Raw genomic sequence first — 12,697 nt, forward strand, 5'->3', positions numbered from 1 at the left:
GGGGATGTCATAGGGCGGAAGTACTTCCTTAAATATGTTTTTTAAGTACATACTTAACCACATACCGGCAGTCGAAAAGAAGCTAAAAAGCATAGTTCTATTTTTAGAAAAAATTGAGGTGAAATTATATTCAAATTCAACACTACACATTTTTTGTTTTTTTCTTTTTTATTCGATACATGCTAGTTTTGAACACACGAACTTCTGATTTGTAGTCAAACACACTACACACTAGGCCACTCGCTCGAACAGCAAGGGTTGGTTAAACTCATCCATGTACATCAACATGTTTTTGTAATTTTGTAAACAAAAAACACACATGCCGACGCTGAGCTTTGAACACACAACTCTAGAATTTGTAGTCGGACACACTAGCTCTGTGCCACCATACTCATTACTTAGTAAGTAAGTAGTAAGTAAGGATGTAACTAGTTATGTGTTAACTGTTATATATGTACTGTGTGATAATGCGGAGGGTAATGAGTACTCATTACCTAGTAATGCAGAAAGTAATGACATGTGCCTACCAAATTTTTGCTGGGCATATATACGAAATGTCTTCGTATGGTAAATTTTCTCCGAATTGCTACTGGCAAATTCAGATGTAATTTAATTTTTAAATACTTTTATGAAATCTGGAAGATTTTGTGGAGACTTCGGTATTGTCTGGAACTTAAGTCTTCCCAAATGAACAATTCCGCTTATATTCTAACTTCTTCTCTAAAATTTATAACAGTTCTTTGAATAATAGAAACGAATGGAAAATTTCGGAAAGCAAAAAAAGTAACTTTAACATTAAGCAAAAAATCCGAGTTTTTTTTTTTTTTTGTAGTTATGTCCGCTTTGCTTCACGGACAAATCTCCCAAAGAATTTTGGGAGTTATGTTCGTGCACCGTTTTCTTGTTTGTTCTTAATAAATTAATTTATGAAACTACACCCTAATTTTTGTTCGCTTTCTTCATAATAACATTCTAAATTTCACCCCAATTTATTTTTTCTTTTAAGCACTGGATTGCATTTGGGCCCTAAACATGTGCAAAAAGGCCTCAGTGAAATATGCAATTAGACCCCAATTTGATTTTCTTGTTGTGAAGACAAATTTGCCCCAACAGCTGAATGAAAAAGGTCATGAGGCCTTATTTCTGTACGTCGAGAAAAAGTGTTCTAAAATGGTTCTATATACAGAAAAACATGTAACGGTTTTGTTGCAGACATAGGAACTTCTAAAGATTCTACACCCACTGAAAAACTTCTAATTGTCTTGTATAGACAGAATACCTTATAAGGGTTTTCTATTGACAAATCTACGTACATTTTAGTGGTTGGTTGTTTCTTCGAATTTTGCAAGTTTATATCTGTACACAAAAACCAGAGAAATGTTGTAAATTAAATGCAAGTCATGGGTATAAACGCTGAGACACGTGTAAGCTTTCTTTGGTCTTCTAGCAATCTGCGGTGCCAGAATAGATGTCTGAATGAAAATATTGGTCCGATATTTTCGGGTATATAAATATGTATATTTTTAATTAAGTAACGTCAATTTTCAATTATTTTACATGTGGCAATTCAATATATCCCTTACGAAATGGCATCTGTTTCTGCATTATATATCCGCCATATATGACGCGCTCATGTTGTGGTTTGATTAGCATCATTTTGCATTTTAAATGAATCCAATTGACTGAAGCAAATTAACAGATGTTATCACAAGCATTTCTTACCCTCGCCTAACCTACTTCACCTTATGGCGACAGTCACAACAAAATGTCATTGACATAGTTAGCCTAGTGTGGTTAACTGGCTGGCTGGTTGGCTCGCTGACAGGTTGTATTCAGTTTTTCTATTTCATTCCATATATGACACATTTACATGTAAACGGCCCAGTTGTTTGTAGTGTTCTTAAGTTTGCTTCAAGGGAGAAGAAAAACACTATTTCAATGAATCCCATTAGAACGTAGCTACATAGATATTCATTTTTACTACTAAATGTGAGTATGTGGTTGGGTGTGGATGTGCGCCTAGTTGTATGTACAATAATGACTGTTTATATTAAAAATCACATTGGGGTTTGAAAAGCGTAAAGGATAAAGATTTCTTAGGTTGTGTTTTCTTCTGTTTTCTATTTTTATACGTGTTTGTCTTTGTTTTACAGGGTATGTGGAACGCTGGCAATTGAAAAAATATGTATATAAAAACAATATTATAAGGAGGTACACTGTCTTAAAATCAGTTTTCTATGCATCCTTATGACACACTGTGACACTTTGGCCACATCAAACAATGCGGTGAAAGCATTGACATACATGTTGTAAAAATTATGCAAATAACAAGAATCTCCGCTCTTATGTAAAATACTTTTATTGTAATATGTAAAACAATAAATATTTTAAAATAATCCAATTTAAATATCAATCGAACGTAGCTGAGTATGCATTTAATACAATCTTACATATAACAAGTAAGAGAGGGATATAGTCGGACGGGCCGACCATGTGATACCCTACACCAATTCATCTTGGCACTAGATTTCCACGGAAATTATTTCATATGATTGCGACAAGTTATGTTATATATTCTTTGCTTCATATTGGACAGACGGTCCCTTTTGGAACAAATAAATACATATTTCATCAAAAAAATAATTTTTAAACTAGTAGAGAAGTTTTTCATGGCTGTAATTTTTATATAAATTGGATTTGAATACGAATGAATTGCTAAGTTTTCACAAAACACATGAAACGAAATATAATAAACCTTTAACACTTCATATCTTGCATAAGTCGGGAAAAAATTGAGGTTGAAAAAATGTTGTAGGGGGTTCTATTCGAGTGAGCGGCAGTGTATCAAAGAAAATGCTCCTAAGGGCTTTATGTAGTCAAACGCTCCATAAGACATTGATCTTTCAGGCGTTGCACAGTGCGAAATATGGGAAGTTTAGTGGAACTTTAAGGAATTTTGAAAGTACATAAAATTAATAAAATTTTAATTGAATTCGTTAGCTAAGTACTCCACTGCAAATGACCCATACTCCGCGACTTAAAAATGCACTTAAAGTTGCACTTTTGTTTGATAATTTTTTTTGTTCGGTTTTTCACTAAAAAGGCATCATATCAAAAACTGAGAAGCCAATTGATAATTCCCTTCGCCGGGATGAAATCATGATATTGGTAGCGATCAGTAAAATTTTGCAACACTGTCAGTTCGTTTTGAAAAACATTACTCTCTGTAATAGAGGGTAATAAATGAAGTTGAGCCAATGGGGGGAATACTCCACTCAAGCAATCGGAAAAAAATATTTTTTTTTTTTTTTCTAAGAAATATTATTTGGTTTCATTAACAAAAAAAAAGCGTGGCGTGGACAAATGGTAAGTCAATATGCCATGATTTATTTTTCTTATTTTTTCATAGTTTTGACCTGTAAATATTGGTGATTTATATAACATTTTTAAATGCTGTAGTGAAAATACCAATATACGTTAAAAATTGTAATGCAGTTCCAACCTGAACTTGATCTGAGAGATATTATTAATAAAATTAATGGTACAGACCTGCTAAATAGCCCAATAAACATTATAGATACAAATAAAAACAAAAAATATTGACATTTTACTCCTTAATGGATGTGCAGGGTTGTGAGGCTTCACCAAGAAGTGGACCTATGTTGACAGCTTTTATGTGAGGAGGATTTTTATTGTCTAACATCTTAAAATTTACATTTGCATCAAAATCTTTTGCAATTTTTGTCTTCAACATTTAAAATACCTAATATGAGGGAGCCCGTCATATGGGGACTATACCAAAAACGCGTACCTACGATGTTAATATTTTGCACAGAGGTTTTCTATCTACTAAGAACATAAAATGCCAAAATACAACCAAATACGTTGGAAAATGTGTCGGCAACACTTAAAATATGTTTCATCGATCGGTACCGTTCAATGGGGTCTATACCAAAACGCTAACCTATATTAAAAATATTTTGTACATAAGTTTTCTATCCGCTGAAAACTCAATATACCAATTTGCAGCAAAATCGATTCAAAAATGAATGTAAAACGTAAAAACGACAGCCGCCGTTACATGAACGCTACGGGAAACCGCGGGCCTATGTGGCCCAATATAAGAAACATTTTTGCAAAAATTTTAGGAATCTACGCCTTTTACTTTAAAAGTTATTAGCAAAGTTCCGCTAAAGTGCACTGTGCGTTGTGATATATGTATTCCCTTGTGATATATTACCTATAGCATTTTTGTATCGAGAAAAAATCCCTTATGATATGAACTGTTCCTAAAAAATGTAAATTCACGTTAATGCGCGTATAACGTGCGTATAGGAGTAGATATGTTCCTTTTTGGGTGACGTAGGGGATGGATGATACCAAGGAACGGTCCTGACCGGTTTTAACATGGCAAAGCCCAGGATTTATCTTGGTCCCTCTTTCATTCCAAGTGGACACTGACCTCCCCGTGGTGTCACCTGGGGAACTGCCTTTAACACCCGTTAAAGGTAGTGAGCTAACATGTGCCGCGCGTTCACCCATAAGAACGTTAAAAACTTGGGTTTGGGCGTCGGGTTAGTAACCCTCCCCTAGAAAAAACAGCCTACTATGAAAAAACGAAAGAAAAGAAAAACAAACCCCTCTAAAGTTGACGAACCCCGCAAACGTTTTAAGGACCATGATCTGCGAATCTGCACCTGGAATGTTCGCACTCTTTATAGAGAAGGTGCAGTCTTCGCATTGGCAGACGTACTTGAAAAGTACAAGACCGATATTACTGCCATACAGGAAATACGATGGATTGGGAAAGGCGTCACAACAACACCTAAAGGTGACGCACTGTATTATAGCTGCCATGACGTAAAGCATGAGTTTGGTTGTGGATTCGTAGTTAGTCGGAGACTAAAACATCTTGTATCCAGCTTCACTCCAGTGAATGAAAGACTTGCTGCTATTCGAATAAAAGCTAAATTCTTCAACATCAGCTTTATTTGCGCTCATGCTCCCACTGAAGAAAAGGACGAACAGACCAAAGATATATTTTACGAGCGCTTAGAAGAAACATATGACCGTTGCCCTGCCCATGACATTAAAATCATTCTAGGCGATTTTAATGCCTAAATTGGAAAGGAGAATATCTTTGGCCCAACAGTCGGGAAATTCAGTCTCCACAGTGAAACATCTGACAATGGTATGAGGCTGATAGACTTTGCAGCTGCAAAAAACATGGTAGTTAGCAGTACCAGATTTAATCATCTCGATATTCATAAGGGCACCTGGCTGTCTCCAGATCAGAAAACAAGAAACCAAATTGATCATGTTGTGATAGATGGAAGACATTCATCGAGCGTGTTGGATGTACGATCGTTCCGAGGCGCAAACATTGATTCGGACCACTACCTTGTTGCAGCAAAGGTACGCACCCGCCTAAACGTAGCAAACAAAGTACGAACAGACACAACACGAAAGTTAGACATCGGTAAGCTGCAATCACAACAGATAGCCACAGCATATTCCACTCAACTAGCCCAATTGCTTAATCAAAGCCCTCCTCATCCCGATAACATATCAGCGCAATGGCAAAGCATTGCCCACTCCATGCAAACAGCCGCAAAATCCATACTTGGATACCAGAGACCTCCACCAAGGAATCCATGGTATGATGAGGAGTGTCGTGCTGCCACCGAAGAGAAAAATGCGGCATATAAGGCTACTTTACAATCCGTAGCAACGCGTAGCGCACGAGAGAGATACAGGGAGAAAAGGAGAGAGGAGAAACGTCTTTTCCGCAGGAAAAAGAGAGAGATGGAAAAGCGGGAGTGTGAAAAAATCGAGATGTACAGGAGCCAGAATGAAGTCCGAAAATTCTACCAAAGAGTCAAGCATCAAACTGATGGCTTTGGTACAGGCACATCCTCCTGTAGAGACCAGCAAGGTAATTTGGTAACTGATACAGATAGTGTACTCAGGATATGGAAAGAACATTTTTCAAATCTGTTGGTATCCAATAGCAGCGAAGACGACGAAGATACCACAGTCCCAATCCCAGAAGATGGTATTGAATGTATACCGCCCAGCCAAGATGAGGTAAAGACAGCAATAAATCGGCTGAAGAATAATAAGGCAGCAGGGGCCGATGGCTTACCAGCCGAGCTGTTCAAAACCGGAGGCGACACGCTGATAAGGTGTATTCATCAGCTAGTTAGCACCATCTGGCAGGAAGAACGAGTACCCGACGATTGGAACCTGAGTATTCTGTGCCCCGTCCACAAGAAGGGAGATAAGACTGTATGCTCTAACTATAGGGGCATAAGTCTACTCCCTATTGCCTGCAAGATCGTGTCAGGGATATTGTGCGAACGACTAAAGCCAATGGTCAACGAGATTATTGGACCATACCAATGCGGCTTTAGACCTGGCAAGTCCACCATTGACCAGATATTTACCCTGCGGCAAATCCTGGAGAAGACCCAAGAGATGCAGATCGACACCTACCACCTATTTGTCGATTATAAAGCAGCCTTCGACAGTCCGCTGCGCTCAAAGGTATTCCAAGCCATGTCTGAATTTGGTATTCCCGCAAAGCTCACCCGGCTTTGTAAAATGACTTTAACTGACACGAGGTCCTCAGTTAAAATAGGAAAGAACCTCTCCGAAGAGTTTGGTACCAAAAGAGGTTTCAGACAAGGAGACAGCCTTTCGTGTGACCTCTTCAACATCCTGCTAGAAAAGGTTATACGAGAGGCAAACGTCAAAAGAAGTGGTACAATATACACCAATAGTCACATGTTACTTGCTTATGCTGATGATATAGACATCATGGGCCGATCAGTAGAAGAAGTAACTGATACCTTTATGAAGGTCGAAGGAGAATCTGCTAAAGTGGGTCTGGCGGTAAACGGTGAGAAGACCAAGTTGATGGTGTCGACGCGCAATGCGTCCATTGAGCTCGGACCGACTGTGGAAGTTGGTTCCTATAATATTGAAGTAGTAAAAGACTTCGTCTACCTCGGCACCTCCGTCAACACAACAAACGACATCAGTTGTGAAATAAAAAGAAGAATTGTATTGGCCAACAGATGCTACTTTGGATTAAGTAAGCAGTTTAAAAACAAAGCCACATCTCGTCAAACAAAAATAACACTCTACAAAACACTGATACTACCCGTGCTGATGTATGGCTCCGAAGCCTGGGTACTTGCGCAAGCAGACATGGCAGTGCTTGGTGTGTTTGAGAGAAAAATTCTTCGAAAGATCTACGGACCAATCTGCGTTGACGGTGAATATCGACGTCGCATGAACCACGAGCTGTATCTGCTATACAACGACATCAATATTGTTAAACGTATCGAGAAGCAGCGATTGCGTTGGCTAGGCCATATCAAAAGAATGAGCGATGATGAACCCGCTAAAAAGGCGTATGAATACATGCCACATGGCGGTGCACGCAGAATTGGCAGGCCAAGGAATAGATGGCGCAAACAAGTGGATGATGAGATGAAAAGGCGCGGTATTCCAGAGTGCAAAGCAACAAATAGAGAGGAATGGAGATCTCTTCTTAGTTCGGCCTATAGAACAAATGTTCTGTAATGGGCCAGCTAAGTAAGTAAGTAAGTATGTTCCTTTTAATTCGACACACCATTGCACTGAAAACAAATCCAATAATGGTCATTTCCAAAGAGTGTCGTTTACCAAAAGAAGTTCTTGCTTGGAAAAGAAATGTAATATCATTGTTCATATATCTGCATATCTATTAAGGTTGTCGTCAAAAACAAACAAGTTTGCATTTAGTTTTAGAAAAAAATCCAAAATGTAATATGAAAATATACGACACTGCACGGCAGGGCTAAGAGTTTTGTTAGTTGCCAAAGTTTTCTTCCAAATAAATTGTGTTTTATTACTTTTCTTCAGTTACACTTTGGTTACTTTAAGAAAGTGTTTTTGGGCGTTGATTTGTGGTGATAGTTCGTTGGTTAAGAAACTACAATTATAGTATTTTGCTTCTGCCTCATGGCATACCAGCTGACCCCAATGTAGTAATATTTTCTCTCTTTTCGTTGGTCGTATGTAATGATGATGAAGATGGTTCCGTTTTTTTCTGCGTTTTGATGAAGATGTTATTGTGCCTGCTTAGATTTTAAGTTGGTAATGGGAAAAAGTTGTAAACGACCCCATCACCCAAATACCAGTGATATTAGAAGTAAACGAAATGTATGTAAATGGAAAAGAAAAATGTTCTTTCAACGTAACGAAATATAGCTGTAAAACTTGCGTCTATTTTTATGATGATTTATTTTTGAAAGTAGATAAATAAAACATCTGCTTCGGCAATGTAGGTGTAGGTCTAAAATATGATTTTGCAGGAAAAATTAGGTTTGTGGAATTTCTTTGGTTGGTTCATAATAGAAGGAAACAATAATATTTGGTCGCCTTGTTGTGAGAAATGATGGTATAATCATTTGCTGTTGTTAAATAAACAAAGTCGGCTTCGCAGGTTCTCTGTGACAAATATTTCTATGAACAACAGTTCCCTCACCCCTACAAACTTAATAACACCATTCAAATTTGAGTCATTGGAATACATACGACCACGTTATGTTTAGGCTTTCCACAAACTTATTGAGTGCTTTAAAATTATAATATACCAAATTATTTACATTTTCCCAGCTAAACGAACATTAAGTGAACATTTGTTGGCATAACTATATTAACAGCGTAAAATCACAGTTTTTGTTTATCTTCAATTATAAATGCAATCACGCTAAAATAAACATCCGATTCCCTTAAATTTATGATGAGGGTAAACTGTAACTTTTATTCCCGCTACATATTCTTCTTTGTCCCCCTGTAGCAATTTAAATGCACTTTGGCAGTCTTCATAGTTGGAATTGTAAGAAGTTATTGAAAAGGAATAGCGAGCACAAAGAGAACAAAATTAACAAAATAAACTTACCAAAATTGTTTCGCTTTCATTATCCACCAGAGTATATACCGGAAGCATGAATCTGTAATTAGAGGGAAGCAAATTTGTTAAGGTGAATTAACAAATAAGTATAATAATATTGAAGTCACTGGAAAAAGTTTACTCAACTAACAGTGGATATGTATAAAAATCGGAAATAATCACTAGTTTTGGTACAGAAAAAAAAGTGATATGCAGTTGACTTCGCTACAACGAATAATCTCTGAACCGACAATAACCGAAAAGTAAACAATTAAGAGAGGTTTATATTCGCACGGAACCGTTAATGTGATACTATAAACTACTAACCCTGGGCACTAGCTTTCCGTGAAATTTCTTTTTCATGATTGTTGATGTACAAATTAAAATACACAATATACATGTGCAGATATAGATATTCATATATGTTGCCAACAATATTCCCGAAGGGAAAAGGGAGACTTCTCTCTTATCGTAAGAGTTCTTACTTTTAAATCTGTGTAGGAGGTACGTGTAGGCATATTTGGACATATTGCTCCTTGAAACTTATCCCGTTCGGTACGGCAATTGAAGTTGGTTTACCGGTCATTATATTAGGAAGTAAGGAGTTGCCATGAGATAACATAGGTTATAAACAGGACCACACTACATTCCTAAAGCTTTCACAAGGATATTCGAATTTAATTGAAAATTAGGTATTTAGACATTACTTTGCTCATTATTCTTCGGCAAACTTCATGTTTCATAAATTGTTTGTATAAAAGGACTCAAATGGTCATTTATTGGGTGTTTACAGTAGCTCATGTCACCGACGTAGCCCGAAAAGATTTTTGTTCCCATAGGATATTAGCTTATGTTACACATTTTTTTAATTTTTGAGTAAAATTTTAAAATGTTTCAGATTTTTAAAGAAATATGTAAAGTATTTGGGTCAACTACATTGGTTTACTTATTGAAAGTATGAAATAATGAAGAAGTTAGGTTTTTTGAGCAATTTTCTGCATAGTTGTTGGTATGTTTTAAGGTGTTGTTTAAGCGTTTAACAGTTATTTTAGGCTGACTCTAAGTGTTGTTGAGTTCAGAACAAGATATTTACTGGCTTGTAAACAATATCTAGAAAAAAACATTCTTGTGGTCCTTATTCTTTATTATGTTTCAAATTTGCAAAAAAAGAACTATACCAACCATTTTTTATGATAAAACTGTTCCACTGCAGTCTCGTTCATGAGATTATTAGAAACTGGGCTCTTGTTACAAATTAGTAAATGTCTATTGTACAAAAAAGGATTTTTCTGTCGTACTTTTATGTTTTATTCTACCTTTCGAATGTTAATAAAACCAAGATTAATGAGCTAGAAGTCAATATTTATATTTTATTTATTGCATATTATTTCCAATATTTCGAAATTACATTGAATTTCAACTTCAGGGATTATTTTCTGTCGATTACACTGTGCAACATTTTTAATGTGATGTTGTGCAAACAATTCGAACTGATGATTTTTTGAAAGTACAGACCCAAACGACAAGAAACCTTAGTTGGGTTTTGTTGTGCGAGATCCAGCTCGGATTTTATGGCCCCATCTAAACATGGTTAAATATTGAGTTTTTAAAGAAATTCGGCGCTATATCTCAGAAACCAATGCGAATCTTCTTCTGACCTCTGAAGCAAAATTGTAGATAAGGACAAGAATAAAATATTTGGAGAAATAATGAACTCGAAAAACTGCATTTATTGCCTCAAATTTCAAAATATATGCAAAAATTCCACAACTTTTATACATTTCGCACCGTATCTCCACAACCGTTATTTTTTTTTTTTTTTTTTGAATATCTTCTTTTTGAAAAATATTCCCTGGAATGTAATACACAACTTTTCAGAACATGTCATTGTTGTAAAATGCCTCTATGCTGTTGTTTTCAGTACATTTTTCAACGACGATTTAATAAAAATATCAATAATGTAGTGAAATCCGAAATGCGAGAATAAACTGTTGGTGTGAACTGTGTTTGAAATACGTGTTGTAAAAGATGTGATGCAAAATGCTGCTGAAACATGAAGTAAGCATTTTAGAGTTTTAGAATGTTCTAAAGAGTTGTTGAGAACTTTATTTGGAAGATTTTTGCAAAGAGTTACTTTGTTCAACTCCCAATAATTTAGCCCATACTGACCAGAATTTCAGCAGTTATGTACAATTTTCTATATTATAGATTTTGATGCCGTAGATGGAGTTTTTCTTATGTGGGTTTTTCAGAAGATAAGTTCTACTAGTACATGGCTACAATATTGCTAAAGACAGCAAGGCCTGATAAATGCAAAAACGTGTAGATTTTGATGAGGCCTTAAAATCCGAACTGGATCTGACAGGACAACCCTACTAGGGTTTTTGTAGTCTAAATATGTATTTTCAAAAAATTCATACTAGAAATCGTCCTTTTTTAGTGTTGCATAGTGTTACTCTTTGAATTGTATTTTGGGAATTATGGATGCACATTTGTAGAAATGTTCCTTTTTCCTGCTTTGACAAAGGACTTTGTGACGACAAACGAAATCAAAAAAAAAAACTGATCGGAAACAGATTCTCTTCTTCGTCAAAATCTCAACAAGAATCAGTCGGCTTTGCGGACAGGAATATACCCTGAGTCTGTGTGAAATTTTCATCTATGGACAGATCGAATAGGGGCCACCCAACAAAAATCCTTTAACCCAAAGCTATGTATTAGGAGATTTTCAGAATTGTGTAGCCATTTTCTGACGTATGAACTTGGCGACAAAATGTGGATTATATCATTGATCACAAGTGTTGCGGAGAAGGTACCTGAAGAAATGGACCGTTTTGGAAGTAGATCTTATTTTGGAAGTCATTCCTTTTAAAAGATTTTGCACCCACCCACCTGTCATTCGTCACAGAATATTTTTCAGTTTTTTTTTCAGGAAATATGGACTTGCCCACGAAAAACACAATGCCGTTCTAAACACAAGGAATACCTTCAGTAAACATTTCTAAGGATCATCGAACAGACCTTAAACTGCATTTAACAACTATTTTGATGGTTTTTGAAGGATGTATCGCAGTATAAGGTTCGAAAGTTGTCGTGCGCACCAGTCACTACACATGACGGCCGTAGGTGTTCTTTACAGCTTTCAGACCATTTTATCTGAAAGTATGGACTTGCCCCTGAAAAACTTGTACTGTAGTAATAGTGGCCCCAAGAACACTTGTTACAAAAAAGGAAAGCGTTTCCTGAGAGGTCTTTTTATTTATTTATATCATATTTTTACTTATAACTAAATAATTAGCAAAAAGGAAGTGAAGCAATGACTACTTAGGTCTTCAGCTTACACTTATCCACTTATTTTTTGTGCAGAGAGAGGTCTTAAACTGCACATATGGTCCATCTTCGAAGTTGATCAAAATTTGGACAAAATAAAACGAAGGCCAAATTTTGGACCGACGGACGAACATAGCTAAGTCGACTTCAAGTTTTCTGAAACAGATTTCTTCCAAACACACTTTGGCCCTAAAACCATTATTTCGATGAGGTTTATTTTGACTAAAGGCTGAGAGTATAAAAAATGTAAATTGGGAAACATTTTGTTCATGGATTTTTGCTAAAAGAATGTATACATGTATTGATCTTGTTCCTGGTCAATTTATGAGAAGATCTACGATCGGAAACCAGAATTTCTATAAGAGAAGTCTGACGATTGGACGCCAAAATAGTCTATTTACATGCACGATTGGGCAATAGAAT

The 12,697-nt window shown here is 36.3% G+C and overlaps 1 long non-coding RNA gene across 3 annotated transcripts in view; it reads right to left on the minus strand.

Annotated features, from left to right (window-relative positions):
• The window catches only part of LOC141405344 (uncharacterized), a 188,620-nt gene that overhangs the window by 88,015 nt on the left and 87,908 nt on the right, over positions 1 to 12,697 (minus strand). For all 3 annotated transcript variants that reach the window (XR_012413182.1, XR_012413184.1, XR_012413183.1), the window contains exon 3: positions 8,954 to 9,005. This is a non-coding gene — a long non-coding RNA (uncharacterized lncRNA). The remainder of the gene's footprint in view (positions 1 to 8,953; positions 9,006 to 12,697) is intronic.

This window comes from Musca autumnalis, unplaced genomic scaffold (genome assembly GCF_047663935.1).
Source record: "Musca autumnalis isolate F117 unplaced genomic scaffold, ASM4766393v1 scaffold_5, whole genome shotgun sequence".
Lineage (NCBI taxonomy): Eukaryota > Metazoa > Arthropoda > Insecta > Diptera > Muscidae > Musca > Musca autumnalis.